Source organism: Vigna unguiculata, unplaced genomic scaffold (genome assembly GCF_037176805.1).
Source record: "Vigna unguiculata cultivar grain cowpea cultivar isolate G323 ecotype 2 unplaced genomic scaffold, ASM3717680v1 ptg000089l, whole genome shotgun sequence".
In the NCBI taxonomy this organism is placed as follows: domain Eukaryota; kingdom Viridiplantae; phylum Streptophyta; class Magnoliopsida; order Fabales; family Fabaceae; genus Vigna; species Vigna unguiculata.
This window is the reverse complement of record NW_028196732.1, coordinates 17,501-39,632: the sequence shown is the minus strand read 5'-3', so window position 1 is coordinate 39,632 and position 22,132 is coordinate 17,501. Positions and strand designations below refer to the sequence as shown.

The 22,132-nt window shown below is 31.6% G+C and overlaps 3 non-coding genes across 3 annotated transcripts; 2 read left to right on the top strand and 1 right to left on the bottom strand.

Annotated features, from left to right (window-relative positions):
- Nucleotides 1–2,609: 2,609 nt before the first annotated feature.
- Nucleotides 2,610–2,697, top strand: TRNAS-GGA (transfer RNA serine (anticodon GGA)). Its single transcript has one exon. It is a non-coding gene; the product is annotated as a tRNA-Ser (tRNA).
- Nucleotides 2,698–3,802: 1,105 nt separating this feature from the next.
- Nucleotides 3,803–3,875, bottom strand: TRNAT-UGU (transfer RNA threonine (anticodon UGU)). Its single transcript has one exon. It is a non-coding gene; the product is annotated as a tRNA-Thr (tRNA).
- Nucleotides 3,876–5,711: 1,836 nt separating this feature from the next.
- On the top strand, nucleotides 5,712–5,784 carry TRNAF-GAA (transfer RNA phenylalanine (anticodon GAA)). The gene has a single exon. It is a non-coding gene; the product is annotated as a tRNA-Phe (tRNA).
- Nucleotides 5,785–22,132: the final 16,348 nt, after the last annotated feature.

Genomic DNA, 22,132 nt, shown 5'->3' with positions numbered 1-22,132 from the left:
ACTCTATTTCAAATTGAGCAGGCATTAGCATTCATTATTAGGCAATATACCTATATTTTATTTCTTTTTTTGAAGGTCTCTTTTCTTAATTTGATTGAATATTAGTTTAAATAACAGAAAAAAGGAGAAAATTATCTACTGTATCCACATCTCGTTTATTTCTATGAAATACTAGACAAAATCGAACAAAATTAGAAGGGATATATTTAAATTATGTGATTGGTCGTTCCTATAGAAATGATTTTTGAATTTGATAGGGACAAGAAACAAGAATTTATAACAATATATATTTATCTATCTATATCTTTATATAGATAGATAAATATATAAGAAAAAAAAGAAACAGAGTGTTCTTATTCAAAACGCCCTGTGATCTTCAACCAATTCTGTGCTGCAATATAATTACCGGGGGTGAGAGCTATAGCTTGTTTCCAATATTCAGCGGCTTGATTAAACCAAGACTCCGCAACTTCTGAGTCTCCCTGCCGAATGGCCTGTTCTCCTCGGTCGAAATAGGTGAGTCAATTCCTTTCCTTAGAACCGTACTTGAGAATTTCCTGACTCATACGGCTCAGTAGTCAATTCTTTTTTTGTTCTATTATCTTGAAGTTAACTAAAAGAAAAAAAGAAATTATTAATATGAGTTTCAAACTTTCATTTTTACTAATAAATAAAGAATTTCAAAGAATTTCATCTTTTTTTTTAGTTTTATCTTTTCTCCTACCTTCAGAAAAGGGAATCAAGCATTGGCATTAACGCCCTAATTCTAATTTTCTGAAAGGTAACTATCTCGATTTTATATATCATATACAAAAATATATGATAGATTCATTTCTATAGAATCTTGGTAAAAGTTTTTTCTTTCTTATCTTATAAGTTCTTATAAGTAAAGAGAAAATACTTTCTATCTTTGGGATTTGATACTACACCGCTGCTCAAAATACCAGGGGATCCTTTTTATTACATAAGTGGATTCCTGACTTCTTTATTTATCATGAGATAAGGAAGCAGTTTTTATTATATCGATTGAAAACCGTGTTAATTGATCCTTACGATGCTTCCTTTATCAATTAGATCTTTTATCCATAGAAAAAGAGGGTATCTAGACATATCGATTTCTTCATATTTTTACTTCTATGAAGTTTCTTTGCTACAGCTGATAAAAATCGTTGTTTTGAACGATATATATATGTAGAAAGCCTTTCTTATTTATAATTATTTATATTTCTATATTTCTTATATTAAAATTTGTGGATTTGCTTGTTCTTTTCTTTTTTCTTTCTATAGTGGAGATAGTCGCACGTAATGACAGATCACGGCCATATTATTAAAAGCTTGGGGTAAAAATGGGTTTCGTTCGAGCGCCCGAAAATAATATTCCAAAGCTTTAGTATGTTCTCCGTTACTTGTGTGAATAAGGCCTATGTTATAAAGTATATAACTTCGATCATAGGGATCAATTTCCAGTCGCATAGCCTCATAATAATTCTGTAAAGCTTCTGCATAATTTCCTTCAGATTGAGCTGACATCCGTTACGGTCGTCATTCGGTTCAAAGAATCTCCGCTCCAGAACTGTACGTGAGATTTTCATCTCATACGGCTCCCCCCTTATGTGTGTAATGAGAAAAATCCATCAAATCAAAAAATATTCCAGTATTCTCATTCTCAACTGAACAGAGCTAGTGTTTTTACAATAAATCTCTAGCCAACCTTCCTGTCAAAAATTATTTCTTAACATTAAGTATGTAGGTACTTGATAAAAAAAAATAAGAACTTCAACAATTTCTTTGTCCTCTACGCTGCTTAATTTCCTGGAATTAGTCACCTCAATAATCTTCGATGGTTCTATGGGTATCCAAAATATGAACGAGATGGATATTTATTGTCCCAACCATTCCTGTTAGTCCCAATCTCGATAAGCCATGGATATAGATAGATACAAAGTTTTCGTGTCCTTGATTCCCAAGCGTAGTGCTTCTTTCCCAATGTTGCCTATCAGTACTAGTAATTTGGGGTTGACCTAACCCCATAAGTATAGGTATAACCTTTCGCTTAATACTAGAAACCTAAAATTCAAGCATATAAGGCTTCATTAATCGAGGATACACGACAGAAGGAATTAATCCTTTTATTTACAAATTTCACCTTCAACACGCGTGGGGTTTTTCCATTCCATTTTTTTTTGACCGAAATCGGTCAAAAAAAATGGAATCAAATCACACCATCTCTGTAATAAGTGAATGCCCTTTTTTCTCCTGAAGTTGTCGGAATTATTCGTAATAAGATATTGGCTACAATTGAAAAGGTCTTATCTATAAAATTTTCATTTATCCGAGATCTAGGCATAGGTAGAAATCCATTCTATAATTTAATTAATCATGGTGTGAGAAATCAATCCCACAAATAAAGGAATTGTATAATTATAATACAGTGCGAAATAACGTAAAAATGAACTCATCAATCAAATTTGTTTATCCTAAGACCTTGTAGGAGGTTTTTTTTTAATTTTACTTTGTATTTTTATAGTTTGAATAGGTTTTATGCATTTATGAAAAATAGGATTGATTCACTATTCAACATTCAACCGGTTTCTGGGCATCATTATATAGGAGAGATGGCCGAGTGGTTCAAGGCGTAGCATTGGAACTGCTATGTAGGCTTTTTGTTTACCGGGGGTTCGAATCCCTCTCTTTCCGAATCTTTACCAAATTCATCAATATTACTCATCCCAATGCATACCATTATTTCATATTTCAAATTTGTTTGTTGATATGGACAACTTTATATTCCTCATTTTTCGGTAATACAAAAAATAGTGGATAACGGGTGGGCAAGGAATAAAAATTTTCGCATATCCATGTCTATGATATATGAATAGCAGAAAATCCTTGTAAAAAAAACTCTTGTTATTTTAGTTAAGTTTAAGTTTGACGAGAATAATATTCTACAACCAGTAATTCATTTATTTTCAAACCAACCCATTTATTATCTATTATTTGATTAATTAAACCTTTATATTGGAAAGGGTGAACAGTCAAATGATTTGGCAATTTCTCATGGGGGGCTGAATCAAAATAATTTTGAATAAGAGTTTTAGATTTTTGTTCATCCTTTGCTGTAATAATATCTTGAGGTTTACAACGATAACTTGGTATATCCACTATACGACCATTAACTAAAACATGTCTATGGTTTATAAATTGGCGGGCTTGAGGAATAGTCGCAGCCATACCCAATCGAAAAAGTATGTTATCCAAGCGCATTTCAAGTAGTTGTAATAAAACCTGACCAGTTGATCCTTTAGCTTTTCCGGAGATACGAACGTATTTAAGCAATTGTCGTTCTGTAAGACCATAATGAAAACGCAATTTTTGTTTTTCTTCTAAACGAATACGATATTGAGATTTTTTACTGAAGCGCAATTGATTTCGAAATTCGTTTTTGACTGTTGGCCTTTTACTAGTAAGTCCTGGTAAATATCCTAGACGACGTATTTTTTTGAAACGAGGTCCTCTGTAACGTGACATAAAAACTCCTTTTTTAAAATGAAAAATCTTATAAATCGAAATGAAAACTAAACGAAATGAAAAATATTATAGAATTCTAAATGAAGCGAAATCTACTAAAGTTTTATAGTACAAAGAAGAATTAGATGAATTTTATCAATATCCGAATTTATTGTATATAAAAGAATACAAAAAAGTAGGTTAATTTCTTGATTTCTTCCGCAGAGATCGAACTCTCCCAATTTTTTATTTCTAAAAAAGATATTATCAATTATGTAAAAAACAAATAGAGAAAAGCCGGTTATCGGATTCGAACCGATGACCATCGCATTACAAATGCGATGCTCTAACCTCTGAGCTAAACCGGCTAATGTAAACGAAATATACATATGCAGAAGAATTGAATGGGATCTTAGTTATCAATTTTTAGTTATTTATAACAAAATTCAAATTAATACAAACATCAAAAATAGAGAAAGAAAATATAGAAAATCAAACCCAATTTTTATTATTTCTATTATTTATTTTATCTGATAACATAAAGTGCAAGATAATAATTAATATTATATTAATATAATTTATTTAATATAATTTATTTCGATCTACTATTCTAGATATATATTATTAAATTGATTTCTTTCAAAAAGATTATTTATTAGTACTTAAAGTAAATTTGAATAAATATAAATTTTAGTAAATATTTATTAAGGAATTCCATATTTCTAAGTAAATGTCTAATTCTATATTATATTCAATTAAAAGAATGGTTTTTTTTAGCCACTAGATTCGTTTTAGTTATATAAATTGTATATGAATAAATGGATTGTTTATTTTCTTTTTTTTTTTAAGCAAAAACAAAAAAAAAAAAAGAATCGACCATTCGAGTATTCTAAATTGTATGAAAAAAGAAGATAAGTAGGTACATAGAAGATAAGTAGATATGTGGTCTATATCTGTGTATATTGAATTGTTAATATATAGATATTAGAATTAGTTCTGATTCAAACAAATAAAGGTATCCAATATAGATGAAATAAAATCTATAAAATTGGAGAAAGGGGTTTTTAATATTTAATAAAATAATATGTATTTAATGAATTCAAAAGTTCCCGCATAATTCTCATAATAGAAATGAAAAAAAAAGCATTCTATTATAATCAGATTCAAATAAAAAAAAAGATGGGGATATGGCGAAATTGGTAGACGCTACGGACTTAATTGGATTGAGTTTTGGTATGGAAACTTACCAAGTAATAATTTTCAAATTCAGAGAAACCCTGGAATTCACAATGGGCAATCCTGAGCCAAATCCTGTTTTCTGAAAACAAATAAAAATTCAGAAAGTGATAATAAAAAAGGGATAGGTGCAGAGACTCTATGGAAGCTGTTCTAACAAACGAAATTGACGACTTTTTTTATTGCATTAGTAAAAGAATCCTTTCACCAAAATTACAGGAATGGATCAAAGATAAACATTTAGAAACATATATATATACTGAAATACTCTTTCAATTTGTTACTTTTTATTTTATTATTGAAGATCTATTTGTGATAAAAATATTCACAAATGAAAAATGTGAATCAAATCAATTCGAAGTTGAAGAAAAGATGGAATATTTATTGATGAAATTATTCACTTCATCATAATCGGCTAAAACCCTTGAAGAACTGATAAATCAGATGAGAATAAAGATAGAGTCCTATTCTACATGTCAATACCGACAACAATGAAATTGAAAGTAAGAGGAAAATCCGTCGACTTAAGAAATCATGAGGGTTCAAGTCCCTCTATCCCCAAAAATACTTTTTCATTTTCTAATTTTTTTCCTATATCCTCTCTATCTTGAAGTCCTTATTTATGTGTTTTATTCGATTTATTATTTCCCAACGAAATTGGAATTTTTATTTTCATCAATTTCCTATCTATCATAATTTTCTTATCTATCATAATGACAAGGGACGAGTTTTGGAATAGATATAAATATATATGTGAAACACATAGAATTTTTTTTAATCAGAAATGTATAAATTAATATCTTATTTTTTAGCAAGGAATTTTCATATGCGTAATTAACGATTAACAATAAAAAATAATTATTACTGCGGAAACTCACTTACAAACTTTTTTTTTACTTAGTTGATATAGATTCATTAACATAGATTTTAAAAATCTTTTAAAATCAAAGTATTAAGCTTCAAGAATGGTCGGGATAGCTCAGTTGGTAGAGCAGAGGACTGAAAATCCTCGTGTCACCAGTTCAAATCTGGTTCCTGACACAAGATTCATTTGTATGAGTATCTATCCCCCATATTCATTTTAATGAATATGGGGGATAGATACTCATACAAATTTGTGTTCTTCTAGATTCTGATACATAACATATTTCTTTGATCTATTTAGGTATCTGTAGATATACTTTTCCTAGATGATTAAAGAATAGATGCAATTTTTTATTAGGTATATTCGCTTATCTATAGTATCTATATATATATAGATATAGATATATAGATAATGAATTCTTTATCTATTTTTTTCCTTTTTTTTCTGCGATACAAAAAAAGGTTTCTATTTCCATAATATTCGAGTGGTTTAATTAGTTGGTTAAAAGACCTAAAAGTCGAAGTTCTGGGGTGGAGTGAGAATATTAAGAATTCATCTGAGAAGGATTACCAAAATAGAATCGAGCCCTTTTCTTTGTGTTTTTTTTTTCGTGGCCGTATAATTGATGGTGATGTGCACGTTATATAGTTTATTATAAAGATAAAGAATTAGTTTATTATAAAGATAAAGAATTTTTGCAGTTCATCCTATTTCTTTTATTGGCTTGGCTGATAAGAACTCAGTATTGTTTTTGTTTTAGAATCTTAAGAAACTCCTATCCATCCTATTTTAAACCCTATAATTATTCATTCTATTATTTCTGAATTTTGTGATTTCTCACATAATAATATCTGAATGCAACTTCCATTACTCTGCCTGATTTAATGTCAATCAATTATTTTGTCTGATCTATAACAGAATGTACTTATATTCTTTGACTGGGGTTGCAGAAGTTTGGATTAGTTTATTATTTTTATCATTTAGTGAGCATCTTGTATTTCATAAAAATTTGGAGCAATATAATCTTTACGCAAAGGCCATCCTATCCAATTTTCGGGCATTAAAATACGTCTTAGACGCGGATGACTATCATAAGAGATTCCCAACATATCATAAGATTCCTTTTCTTGAAAATCCGCACTTTTCCAAACCCAAAAAATCGAAGGAATTCTGGGATTTTTTCTTGATACAAATATTTTTATGCATACCTCTTCGGGTTGATTTATACCATACTCTATTCTTGTAAAATGATATACACTAGCTAAGAGTCCTCCGGGTGCTACATCATAGGCACATTGAGAACGTAGATAATTGTAACCATATACATATAAAATGACAGCAATGGAATGCCAATCCTCGGGCTTTATTTGTAAAGTCTCTATTCCTAGGTAATCGAAACCCAAGGATCTATGAATTAGTCCATGTTTGACTAGCCAAGAAGACAAACGACCTTGCATTTTTTGCTTCTCCTAAATTTTTTTTATGAGTTTGGTATTAGTATTTTCTATTACGATGAAATTTTTAAAATACGATGAAATTTTTAAAAAAGGAATTGCTTTTTATTATTGTACTTTAAAAAAATGTGTCAGACGATATCTCTGAAGTAGATGGCGGTTGATAGAAAAATTCTTGACCATAATTGTCAGTATAAGTACTGTATCCAACATGAAACTTATGGTTGGTAGTAAAACATCTATTCTCTCGTTGAAAACTCATTGGATCTTCATATATTTCTCGAGATATTTTCTTACGAAGTTTTGTTATAGCATCTATAATGGCCTCCGGTTTAGGTGGACAGCCCGGCAAATATACATCTACAGGAATTAGCTTATCTACGCCTCGAACAGTACTATAAGAATCGGTACTAAACATCCCCCCCGTAATTGTACAGGCTCCCATAGCAATAACATATTTAGGTTCGGGCATTTGTTCATATAATCGAACTAAAGAAGGGGCCATTTTCATAGTTACAGTGCCCGCTGTTAAAATTAGGTCCGCCTGCCTAGGACTCGATCGTGGTACTAGTCCATAACGATCAAAATCGAATCGTGATCCTATTAATGAAGCAAATTCAATGAAGCAACAACTCGTACCATAAAGAAGCGGCCATAAACTGGATAATCTTGACCAATTTGAAAAATCATTTAATGTCGTTGAAATAACTGAATTTTGGGTTGTTTGATCAAGTAAGGGAAACTCAATGGAATTCATAATTGTCTCAATATTTTTTTTTCTAATTGTCTAAATAGTCAAGAATTAAGACCATTCTAATGCCCCCTTTCGCCATGCATAAACTGAACCAACAATTAGGATAAGCACGAATAAGAAAGCTTCTAAAAATACGGATACCCCTAATACATCGAAACTCATTGCCCATGGATAAAGAAAAACCGTTTCAACATCAAAAACAACAAAAATGAGAGCAAACATATAATAACGGATTCGAAATTGTAACCAAGCATCGCCTATTGGTTCTATTCCGGATTCATAACTAGAAAGTTTTTCCGGTCCCTTGCTAATGGGGGCTAAAATTCCAGAAATTAGAAATGCCAAAATAGGAATCAAACTTGATATTATTAGAAATGCCCAAAAAATATCATATTCGTAAAGAAGAAACATAAAAGTACTCCTCTGAATGTAGAAAATATACCAAATTCATTTTCATTTTTAGTCTAAAGTCTCCATTTTTTTAGACTAGCTGAATATACTAATATTAATATTATTCTATCGAATATGAATATGTTCGAATAGAAAGTTACAAATTGTTTTTTTTTTAGTAATAGTCTTAGTAATGAGATCTATTCGATCCAAAATAGTATTAATATTATTAGTATCTGTAGGAATATTAGGGCTATACGGACTCGAACCGTAGACCTTCTCGGTAAAACAGATCAAACTAATTATTATCTAAATGATTTAAATTGTTTTCAAAACCCAACATGCATTTTTTTTTGCATTGAGCTTTTTCATTAACTGATAAAAATATTAGTTAGTCCACCATCTTTTTTTTTTTTTACAGTAAAGAATAAAGAGATGATTCCCTATGCTCTTCTTTTTTATTTGTATAACAATCAAAGAGCACTACCAAAGTGTTTCAAAGAAGGATTATCTTGACGTAGGTCTGCTTCTGGCCTAGATCAACTTAAGTTAAATGGACTCTTTATCCACCTACTAAAATTAAAATAGAAGATAAGAAATGACACTTCATACACCTTAAAGTTCATAAAATAGGAAGAAAAGATAATCTTTTTTAGGTCCCTATACCCTTTATGTTTAGCATTGACGAGAAATGGGTATTCACCTTATCAATATCTCAAATCAATTATGGATTCGATTTTATGGCTAAACCCTTTGTCAGGCTAGTGTTCTCTTGTTTTGTTCCTTAAAATGGAGTAAGACACCGATTTCTTACTATAAGATAAACTTTTTTAATTACAAGATGAACTCCTCTGAAAAAAAGCATTGGCGCTCGTGTAAACGAGGTGCTCTACCTAACTGAGCTACAGCCCTTGTGTTTTTGATACATATTTTATCATAGTATGAAGATAATTGCTTGTCAAGATGAATATTACATGATCGAATCCCTTGAACGGGGGTTGGTATTGCTTATCAGTAATTTTACATTTATAATCAATTAATCTGATAGATGGGTACTCTTCTTTTTTTTTTTTTGAGGAGGAGTCCTAAATTACCTACTTAACTCAGTGGTTAGAGTATTGCTTTCATACGGCGGGAGTCATTGGTTCAAATCCAATAGTAGGTAAGGTATAGTTATAACTTATTAGATACCTTTGACTGTGGTATCTAATAAGCTTTTCTACTTACTTTTTTCTTCTGACTGTTTCTTTTTTCTTTTTATTGTTTTCGGATATTGGGACGCATCAATTTCAACTTGTTATGAAATAACATTGATAGCCTCTACTCGTGTTCTAGCTCGTCTAAGAGCTAGATTTGCCTCAATTGTTTGTCTCTTGCCTTCAGCCTTATTCAAATTAGTTTCTGCTATTTCAAGAGTTTGCTGTGCTTCTTGTGGATCAATGTCACTACCCTTTTCCGCATCATTTACTAAAACAGTTATCTCATTATTATTTATTCTAGCAAACCCCCCCATCAGAGCCATTGTTAACCATTGGTCTTTAAGACGTATTCTCAAAATACCTATATCGACAGCTGAGGCAATAGGCGCATGATTAGGTAATACTCCAATTTGTCCGCTATTAGTAGGTAAAATGATTTCCTTCACTTCTGAATCCCAAACAATTCGATTGGGGGTCAATACACAAAGATTTAAAGTCATTTCTTCAAATTGCTCTCCGTTTCTAAGTTCGTAGCCTTCGCAGTAGCTTCATCGATATTACCTACCAAATAAAAGGCTTGTTCAGGAAGACCGTCTAATTCTCCAGAAAGAATCAAATTAAACCCTCTAATTGTTTCTACTAGACCAACATATTTTCCAGCCGAACCGGTAAAAACTTCTGCTACGAAAAAAGGTTGTGATAAGAAACGCTCAATTTTTCGTGCTCTTGCTACGGTTAAGCGATCTTCTTCGGATAATTCGTCCAAGCCAAGGATAGCTATAATGTCTTGAAGTTCTTTGTAACGTTGTAAAGTTTGTTTAACTCGTTGCGCAGTCTCATAATGTTCTTCACCAACGATTCGAGGTTGGAGCATAGTTGAGGTTGAATCTAAAGGATCTACTGCTGGATAGATACCTTTGGCGGCTAATCCTCTTGATAGTACAGTAGTAGCATCTAAATGTGCAAATGTCGTAGCAGGAGCAGGGTCAGTTAAATCGTCGGCAGGTACATAAACTGCTTGAATAGAAGTTATGGACCCTTCTTTGGTAGAAGTGATTCTTTCTTGTAAAGAACCCATTTCAGTACTAAGAGTGGGTTGATAACCCACAGCAGAGGGCATTCGACCCAATAAGGCAGATACTTCAGATCCTGCTTGAACGAAGCGGAAGATATTGTCGATAAATAGAAGTACATCTTGCTCATTGACATCTCGAAAATATTCCGCCATAGTTAGGGCAGTTAAACCAACTCTCATACGAGCTCCGGGTGGTTCATTCATTTGACCATATACTAAAGCTACTTTGGATTCTGCAATATTTTGTTCATTAATTACTCCAGATTCTTTCATTTCCATATAAAGATCATTTCCCTCGCGAGTACGCTCACCTACTCCGCCAAATACAGATACACCTCCATGAGCTTTGGCAATGTTATTGATCAATTCCATAATAAGTACTGTTTTACCCACTCCAGCTCCACCGAAAAGTCCTATTTTTCCTCCACGACGATAAGGAGCTAAAAGATCTACTACTTTTATTCCTGTTTCAAAAATAGATAATTTTGTATCTAATTGTATAAAGGTAGGCGCAGATCTATGAATGGGAGATGTTGTACGAGTATCTACAGGACCTAAATTATCAATCGGCTCTCCAAGCACGTTGAAAATTCGTCCTAGAGTTGCTCCGCCTACTGGAACACTTAGGGGAGTTCCTGTGTCAATAACTTGCATTCCTCTCATTAGACCATCTGTAGCACTCATAGCTACAGCCCTAACTCGATTATTTCCTAATAATTGTTGTACTTCACAAGTCACATTAATTTGTTGACCAACAGTATCTCGACCCTTAACTACCAGAGCATTGTAAATATTAGGCATCTTCCCCGGGGGAAAGGCTACATCTAGTACCGGACCAATTATTTGGTCAATATGTCCCAGATTTTTTTTTTCAATCGAAGAAACTTCAGGACCGGAAGTAGGAGGATTTATTCGCATATCAAAAGCCAATTTTTTTTTCCGAAAAAGTTTTTAAATCAAAAAGAAATGTTCGATAAGAAAGCAAGTTGATCGGTTAATTCAAAAAGAAATAAGAAATGGGAGTTAGTACTCCATTTTTTTGGTACTATTCCATCAATCCTCTTTAACTGTTTACTTACTTATTCAAATTCAATTATTGAATTCTTAAGCTTACTGCAGTTATTTTGAAAATTTCAATTGGATAAAATCTTTCGAAAGTCTTTTCTTTTTTTCTATCATTCTAGAAAATATCATCTATATTCTGTATGGAATTCGAACCTGTACCTTAATTTAGAATTCATTTTTTTTATCATTGGCTTTCGTATTTCCTCAGTAGACAATTTTTTAGACTTACCCTCTGTTTCCCTATTTTTTGACCTCTTTTTTTATTTTCCGGGGAGAAAGCTGCCTATTTTTACATCTAGGATTTACATAGACAACATATATCACTGTCAAGATTAAGAATAAATTATTATTATTATTTAGATTAGATCTTTCGATTTCAAAATTAAAAAATAAGATCAAATTGAAAAAAAAAAAAGATTGGGTTGCGCCATACATAGAAAAGAGTATACAATAATGATGTATTTGACAAATCAAATACCATCGTTTAATTTAATAATAACATAACGAACCTTTGGGATTAATTGATAATAGTAGTTGATTTTTGTAAAAGATTTCATTAACTCCTAAGTCATATCGAGTAGACCTTATTGTTTCAAGAATTCTTAATTCAAGAGTTGTAGGGAGGGATTTATGTCACCACAAACAGAGACTAAAGCAAGTGTTGGGTTCAAAGCTGGTGTTAAAGATTATAAATTGAATTATTATACTCCTGAGTATGAAACCAAAGATACTGATATCTTGGCAGCATTTCGAGTAACTCCTCAACCTGGAGTTCCACCTGAAGAAGCAGGTGCTGCGGTAGCCGCCGAATCTTCTACTGGTACATGGACAACTGTGTGGACCGATGGGCTTACCAGTCTTGATCGTTACAAAGGACGATGCTATCACATCGAACCTGTTGCTGGGGAAGAAAATCAATATATTGCTTACGTAGCTTATCCTTTAGACCTTTTTGAAGAAGGTTCTGTTACTAACATGTTTACTTCTATTGTCGGTAATGTATTTGGGTTCAAGGCACTGCGTGCTCTACGTCTGGAGGATTTGCGAATCCCAACCGCTTATATTAAAACTTTCCAAGGTCCGCCTCACGGCATCCAAGTTGAGAGAGATAAATTGAACAAGTATGGTCGTCCCCTATTAGGATGTACTATTAAACCTAAATTGGGGTTATCCGCTAAGAATTATGGTAGAGCTGTTTATGAATGTCTTCGTGGGGGACTTGATTTTACCAAAGATGATGAAAATGTGAATTCCCAACCATTTATGCGTTGGAGAGACCGTTTCTTATTTTGTGCTGAAGCGATTTTTAAATCACAGGCTGAAACAGGTGAAATCAAAGGGCATTACTTGAATGCAACTGCGGGTACATGCGAAGAAATGATGAAAAGAGCTGTATTTGCCAGAGAATTAGGCGTTCCTATCGTAATGCATGATTATTTAACAGGGGGATTCACTGCAAATACTAGCTTGGCTCATTATTGCCGAGATAATGGTCTACTTCTTCATATACATCGTGCAATGCATGCAGTTATCGACAGACAAAAGAATCATGGTATGCACTTTCGTGTATTAGCTAAAGCATTACGTTTGTCTGGTGGAGATCATGTTCACTCCGGTACCGTAGTAGGTAAACTTGAAGGGGAAAGAGATATCACTTTAGGTTTTGTTGACTTACTGCGTGATGATTTTGTTGAAAAAGATCGAAGTCGTGGTATTTATTTCACTCAGGATTGGGTTTCTCTACCAGGTGTTCTGCCTGTTGCTTCGGGAGGTATTCACGTTTGGCATATGCCTGCTCTGACCGAAATCTTTGGAGATGATTCCGTACTTCAATTTGGCGGAGGAACTTTAGGACACCCTTGGGGAAATGCACCAGGTGCTGTAGCTAATCGAGTAGCTCTTGAAGCCTGTGTGAAGGCTCGAAATGAAGGACGTGATCTTGCTCGTGAAGGTAATGAAATTATCCGTGAGGCTAGCAAATGGAGTCCTGAATTAGCTGCTGCTTGCGAAGTATGGAAGGAGATCAAATTTGAATTCGAAGCAATGGATACTATTTGAATTCGAAGCAATGGATACTTTGGATTAATTGCAATTAAACTCGGCACAATCTTTTCCTAAAAGAAGGATTGAGCCGAATACAAAGATACTTAATTATTAAACAGATTTCTATCTTTCGTATTGGAATAGAAGCATAGTAAGTAGACGATATTTTACGAAAAAAGTGATTACAATTTATAAGGGAAACTGGCTATTGCCTTTTTCGATGTGAATTTCACATAATAGGGAAGTTGTTCCATTTCTATATGAAATTTGTATTTTCCTATTGATTTCTATATTTCTATAATTTTATACGTTTTTTTAGTTTAGAATATCATTTTAGAATAAAAAAAGATATATATATATTTAAATAATTTTTCTTATAAGTAATTCTAACATAATACTAATAATCGAATTAATAAGATTGAAAATCTTATTAATTCGATTGTATTTATTCGATTGTATTTTTTTTTCAATACTAATATTGACAACACTGTATCAAATAAATATAATCCGATCGTGAATAAATTGATCACCTTACTTACGTTAAATAGGCGTTATTACTTCATCAAATGGTAGGTTCATTGGTTTTCTTTCTGCGAGACAAACAAGAAAAACTTTGTTAATGAATAAGTAAGTGAATTGAAAGGTAAACACGAATATATATACGAAAATATTAGATCTATATATACCAATATATATATAGTCTTATATATATAATAATAATGGATAACTCTAACATAGTATTTCAAGAACATAGTATTTAAATAGGTGGTATATCTTTTTTTAGTTTTTTAGACAATTCAATTTTGTAATTTTATTTTTTTGATTGCGATTGGGTATAAATATCCACCTTATTTTTTAAATTGTAATGGGGTTGCTAACTCAATGGTAGAGTACTCGGCTTTTAAGAGCGACTCTATTTTTTACGCATTTCTATGAAGCAATGGGTTCGTCGATACTATCGGTAGAGCTTGTAAAACCACGACTGATCCAGAAAGGAATGACTGGAAAAAGTAGCATGTCGTATCAATGAAGAATTCTAAAAATATTTCATTCTTTTAGGATCCAGCTCAAATTTTTGTTTGAATTTTTGGCTCGTAACAAAAAAAATTCCGTTGGGTTTGATTAATAAAGGGATAGAACTTGGTGGTTCTAATTCTAATAGGGAAACAAAAAGCATCGAGCTTTCATTTATTTTTTATTTGGATCATTACCCCATCTAATTGTACGTTAAAAATAGGTTAGTGCTTGATGTGGGAAAAGCTTTTCTGGTGAATGGTTTATTTTTGTTATGAGTCCTAACTATATAGCTATTTTCCATTATCTTTTGGTATTTTGGGGTAGCGATAAATGTGTAAAAGAAAGAGTATATTGATAAAGATATTTTTTCCAAAATCAAAAGAGCGATTAGGTAAAAAAAAAATAAAGGATTCTTAATTAGCTCGTTATCCTAGAACAAAAATTAGGCAAAAAATCGATTAGAGAGAGTCCGTTAATGGGTTTTACTTCTCTAGGTATATATTGTATACCTATAATTTTCTGTTTTGACCATATCGCACTATGTATCATTTGATAATCCAATGAATCTCTGATTCTTTGTTTGACCAAATAGACTTTTTTTTTTTTAATGGAGCAATATCAAGCATATTTAGAACTCCGTAGATCTCGATACCAGGACATCCTATACCCACTTTTTTTTCGGGAATCTATTTATGGACTAGCTTATGCTCATGAGTCCTTTTTTATAGAAAATGTCGATTATAACAATAAATTTAGTTTACTAATTGTAAAACGTTTAAGTACTCGAATGTATCAACAGACTCATTTCATTCTTTTTGTTAATGATTCTAAAAAAAATACTTTTGTGGGTTATAATTATCATTTTTTTTCTCAAATAATATTAGAAGGTTTTGGTATCGTCGTGGAGATTCTATTTTCTCTACAATTATTTAGCTCTTCCTTAAGGGGATTAGAAATCGTAAAATCTTATAAAAATTTTCAATCAATTCATTCGATCTTTCCCTTTTTCGAAGATCAACTGATATATTTAAATCATAAGTCAGATATACGAATACCCTATCCTATCCATCTGGAAATCTTGGTTCAAATCCTGCGATATTCGATAAAAGATGTCTCTTTCTTTCATTTAATAAGGTTGTTTTTTTATTACTATTATAATTGGAATAGTCTTTTTCCTCCAAAAAAATGGATTTTTACTTTTTTTTCAAAAAGGAATCGAAGAATTTTCTTGTTCCTATATAATTTATATGTATGGGAATATGAATCTATCTTTCTTTTTCTACGTAACAAATCCTCTCAGTTACAGTTAAAACATTTTCGCGTTTTTTTTGAGCGAATTTTTTTCTATGAAAAAATAAAACATCTTGTAGAAGTATCTACTAAGAATTGTTCATATACTTTCTTCTTCTTTAAGGATACTTTCATCCATTATGTTAGATATCAAGGAAAATCAATTCTGGTTTTAAAGAATACTCCTTTTTTGATAAATAAATGGAAATACTATTTTATATATTTATGGCAATGTCATTTTGATATTTGGGCTGGACTAGAAACGATCTATATAAACGAATTATCTCAGTATTCATTTCACTTTTTAGGCTATTTTTTAAGTATTCCACTAAATCTTTCAGTAGTACGAAGTCAAATGTTGCAAAATTCATTTCTTATTAAAATTGTTATAAAAAAACTTGATACAATAGTTCCCATTATTCCTCTAATGAGATCATTGGCTAAAACAAAATTTTGTAATGTAATGGGTCATCCTATTAGTAAGCCGGTTTGGGCCAATTTATCTGATTTTGATATTATTGACCGGTTTTTGCGCATATGCAGAAATTTTTCTCATTATTACAATGGATCTGCAAAAAAAAAGAGTTTCTATCAAATAAAATATATACTTCGGTTTTCTTGTATAAAAACTTTGGCTCGTAAGCATAAAAGTACTGTGCGCATTTATTTGAAAAAATTAAGTTCAGAAAAATTATTGCAAGAATTTTTTACAGAAGAAGATCTTTTTTCTTTGATTTTTCCAAGAACTTCTTTTACTTTGCGTAGGTTTTATAGAGGTCGTATTTGGTATTTGGATATTCTTTTAAGAAACGATTTCGTCAATTATTTATAATTGAAAATAGGTTATGTTATTTTTTAAATCGGTGTAAATTGATAAAACGAACTTCCTTCTTTTTATTCAATGAGGATAAAAAAATCATTTTTTTTAGTCTTCTATATCTATATATAGGATTTTGAAATGCTCATGTAGTCAGAGTCAAGATTCGGGGTTAATGAATTAAATATTATATTTCACTTTCTTAGAGTCTTTTGCTAGGCAAGTAATTAAGGTTTAGATGTATACATAGGGAAAGCCGTGTGCAATGAAAACTGCAAACACGGCTTGGGGAGGGATTTTTTCTTGTTTTATTCTATTGTTGAATTTTATTCAAGAATAAATTATCTACTTCATCCGACTAGTTCCGGGTTCAAGTCCCGGGCAACTCATTTTTGTAGATCGATGTTGTATTATATCTATATTTCTATTCTCTATTTCTATAAATAGAATGATATATAGAAAATAAACTTTTTTTATGAATCAATGAAATGGGATAAACAAGGTAAATTCGGATAAACCGAAATGAATAAGAACATACTAATGAATAAGAACATACTATGGATATTAGTATTGGTTGACACTGGTATATAAGTCATGTTATACTGTTGAATAACAAGTCCTCAAATTCTCGCATTATAGAGAATTTTTGTGCTTGGGAGTCCCTAATGATTAAATGAACCAAGATTTTACCATGACTGCAATTTTAGAGAGACGCGAGAGCGAAAGCCTATGGGGTCGCTTCTGTAATTGGATAACCAGCACCGAAAATCGTCTTTACATTGGATGGTTTGGTGTTTTGATGATTCCTACTTTATTGACTGCAACTTCTGTATTTATTATCGCTTTTATCGCTGCCCCTCCAGTAGATATTGATGGTATTCGTGAGCCTGTTTCTGGATCTCTACTTTATGGAAACAATATCATTTCTGGTGCGATTATTCCTACTTCTGCGGCTATAGGTTTGCATTTTTATCCGATCTGGGAAGCAGCTTCTGTTGATGAGTGGTTATACAACGGCGGTCCTTATGAACTAATTGTTCTACACTTCTTACTTGGTGTAGCTTGCTACATGGGTCGTGAGTGGGAACTTAGTTTTCGTCTGGGTATGCGTCCTTGGATTGCTGTTGCATATTCAGCTCCTGTTGCAGCCGCTACTGCTGTTTTCTTGATCTATCCTATTGGTCAAGGAAGCTTTTCGGATGGTATGCCTCTAGGAATTTCAGGTACTTTCAATTTTATGATTGTATTTCAGGCTGAGCATAATATTCTTATGCATCCATTTCACATGTTAGGTGTAGCTGGTGTATTCGGCGGCTCCCTATTCAGTGCTATGCATGGTTCCTTGGTAACTTCTAGTTTGATCAGGGAAACCACAGAAAATGAATCCGCTAATGAAGGTTACAGATTTGGTCAAGAGGAAGAAACTTATAATATTGTAGCTGCTCATGGTTATTTTGGCCGATTAATCTTCCAATATGCAAGTTTCAACAATTCTCGTTCTTTACATTTCTTCCTAGCTGCTTGGCCTGTAGTAGGTATTTGGTTTACCGCTTTAGGTATCAGCACTATGGCTTTCAACTTAAATGGTTTTAATTTCAACCAATCCGTAGTTGATAGTCAAGGTCGTGTAATAAATACCTGGGCTGATATTATTAACCGAGCTAACCTTGGTATGGAAGTAATGCATGAACGTAATGCTCATAATTTCCCTCTAGATCTAGCTGCGATGGAAGCTCCATCTGTTAATGGATAAAATTTTGATCTTAATTTAAAGTAGACGAGTTTTTGTTTAAAAATAAAGGAGCAATATCAACTTTGTTAATATTGCTCCTTTATATTGGATATTGGATTAGTAATCTTTTTTTTAGATTTCTATAGATTTATACATACGTTTTTGATTGATTTAATGATTCCTTATCTTTTTTTTTTTCCTTTGTTAGAAAAAAAAGGATAATGAAAAGGTAGAATTTGAGATATAGATCATTTTTACTATAAGGGCGGATGTAGCCAAGTGGATCAAGGCAGTGGATTGTGAATCCACCATGCGCGGGTTCAATTCCCGTCGTTCGCCCATATCTATATATAGATAGATATAGATATTGTTTAGGTTTTCAAGTATAAATCTGAAATAAAGAAAAATGGCTACTTCTAAAACTTATAAGTACGAATTCTTCAAAATAATAATTATTACAAAAGATATATTTTTGAGATAAAATAGATACATTTATCTATTTCACAAAAAAAGAATATATCCATATCGTGGTTTCCTCTTATAATACCTCAGGTGCTAATGAAACTATTTTAGTGAAATTTAACTGTCTCAATTCCCGGGCGATTGCGCAAAAGATTCGAGTTCCTTTTGGATTTCCTTCTTGATCAATTATAACTGCAGCATTATCATCATACTGAATTATTATACCGTTGCTACGTTTTAGTTGTTTACAAGTACGTACAATTACAGCTCTGATCACTTCAGATTTTTCTAAGTTCGTATTTGGTACTGCTTGTTTGATTACAGCAACAACAATGTCGCCAATATAAGCATATCGTCGATTACTAGCTCCTAGGATTCGAATACACATCAGTTCACGTGCTCCGCTGTTATCCGCTACATTCAAATGAGTTTGAGGTTGAATCATATCATTTTTTTATTATTTCAATCTAAAAAAGGAAGTAAAAATATTTTGTGTTCAAAAAAAAAGGAACCTATTATTGCCTTTTTTCTTTTCATTCTAAAGACCTATTTTCTTTGGTTCTCTTTTATTATCCTGAAATAATGAATTGAGTTCGTATCGGCATTTTGGATGATGCTATTGAAATAGCCTTTCTTGCTATATTTTCTGGTACTCCACCCATTTCATAAAGTATTTTCCCAGGTTTAACAACAGCTACCCAATATTCGGGAAATCCTTTTCCTGAACCCATACGTGTTTCAGTAGGTCTTACTGTAACCGGTTTGTCTGGAAAAATACGTACCCATATTTGTCCACCTCGGCGAACATTTCTTGACATTGCCCGCCGTCCCGCTTCTATTTGTCTAGATGTTATCCAAGCTGGCTCAAGTGCCTGAAGAGCATATCTTCCGAAGCAAATATTATTACCTCGATAGGATATTCCCTTCATTCTTCCTCTATGTTGTTTACGAAATCTGGTTCTTTGGGGGTTATAATTGATGGTTGTTTTTCAATTCCATCTTTATTACAGAACCGTACATGAGATTTTCACCTCATACGGCTCCTCGCGAATGAAGTAATTCAAATATCTATATCTATATGGATATAGATTCTATCTAATCGATAAAATAATAGAAATAGTCATATGTTTAGTAAATAACGAAATCTCGGTATTTTTTGAGATTTCATACAATCTTCGAAATTTTTAGATCTTGTTTTCAATATCGATTCTTAGAATTGGCAAAAATATAAAAAAATTCAATAAAAGAAAAATTCTCGCGGGCGAATATTTACTCTTTTATTCTCAAATTCAGATGTAATGAAATTCAGATGTTAATGTAGGGTACAACTCCTAAAAAATGGATTGTTTTTAGGTTTCTTCCGCCATCCCACCTAAGAAATCATTAAGATTTGTTTTCTTTAAGATTTTTTTAATAAAATCTTAAGTCTTAAGTATTTGCAGGTTTCGTCGTTCCCATCGCCTCTCGATTAATGGTTAGGTTTTAATTCGACAATGGAGCCTTTCTCATAGCTAAAAATTAATAAAATTTTTTTAGAATAGAATATTCATTTCTTTTTTCGTGAATCAATATTATCAGTTTTTCTTGATTCAGAGCTCTTAATTTATTGACATTAAAAATAAAAAAAAAATATATATATTATTCTTTTTTATTTTTAAGGATGCTTTAATACACTATCTTTTCTGAGATGACCCATAGACCTTTACATATTCGAATTCTATATCATTGATATATTTTAATCTCTTTCTTTCACCTTTTCTTTTATCTATATATTTTTATTGCTTTACAACTAAATAATCTTTTTTTTCTTTTATCTTTCACAATTTTTCAGTTGCTATATTCTTTTTTTATTAAATTTTTTTTCTTTTGACTAATTCTTTAGATCTAGATAATCCGAAGTGATGTGTTGGTTATTAGTTCTTTTTAAATGAATTGATACTATTAACCGGTTTCTTTTTTTTTTTTAATCATTCTAAAAAACTAACGAGTCACACACTAAGCATGGCAATCCTCTATAAAATGATTAATTTCTTTTTTTAGTCGATTCAATCTTATAAAATAGATAAATTTTTGAGAATCAAAATCGAGTAATTTTTTCTTTTTTGTTTTATATAAAATCAAAATAGGACATTGAATTATTGAATAGAAAGAAGGACATATTTTTCTTTATTTCGAAAATATCCAAACTTTTATCCCTAAAACTCCATAAATAGTTCGAACTGTATAACAACAATATTCAATTTTAGCTCGAATGGTTTGGAGAGGAACCCTACCTTCTCTGATCCATTCGACACGTGCAATTTCTTTTCCATCAATACGTCCTGCAATCTGTACTTGAACTCCTTTTGTACCTGCTTGTTCAGTTAATTCAATAGCTTTTTTCATTGCTTTACGAAATGAAACTCTATTCTTTAATTGTCCAGCTATAAATTCTGCAAGAATATTAGGGTGTTTATAAGCATTTGTAACTTTTACAATAGCAATGTTTAGTTTTCTATTCACACAATTCAGTTTTTTGTGCATATTCGTCTGTAATTCTTCGATTTTTTGAGGCTTACCCTCTATTAATAACTTTGGAAATCCCATATATATTATGACTTGAATCAGATCGATTCTTTTTTGAATCTTTATCTCTCCAATTCCCTCGACACCCGAGGATATTCTTCTATTTTTTTGTATAAAATTTTTTATCCAATCTCGTATTTTTTTATCTTCTTGTATATTCTCAGAATATTTTGTTGGTTGTGCAAACCAAATAGAATCATGACTTTGAGTTGTACCAAGTCTGAAACCAAGCGGATTTATTTTTTGTCCCATAATTCCCCACTACTGTACATAAAATTACATAAAATGATATTTCTTATTTGTGTATTTTTTATCTATAGATAGATCTTTATAACTCATTATAGCTCATTGACTAAGTTCGTTGAAATTTCTATTGTGACTATCATCGACTATTGTAAAATAAACAATTCAAAAAATCGAATAAAAGAAGATATTCAACTAAAGCAAATAGAAAATTCAAATAGAAATTCAAGTATCATAATGTTTTATTTATGTACAAATCACATCAATTACTATTTGTACTGTGTGTTGTAAATAAAATAGACATGAACCTTTTTTTTTGATTTGACCAAAAGACAAGGCTTCTGTATAGAGGTTCTTCTTTATCATAAGAGTCTATTTTGACAAATCAATAAAATATTGAATTGATTGAATTCTTCAT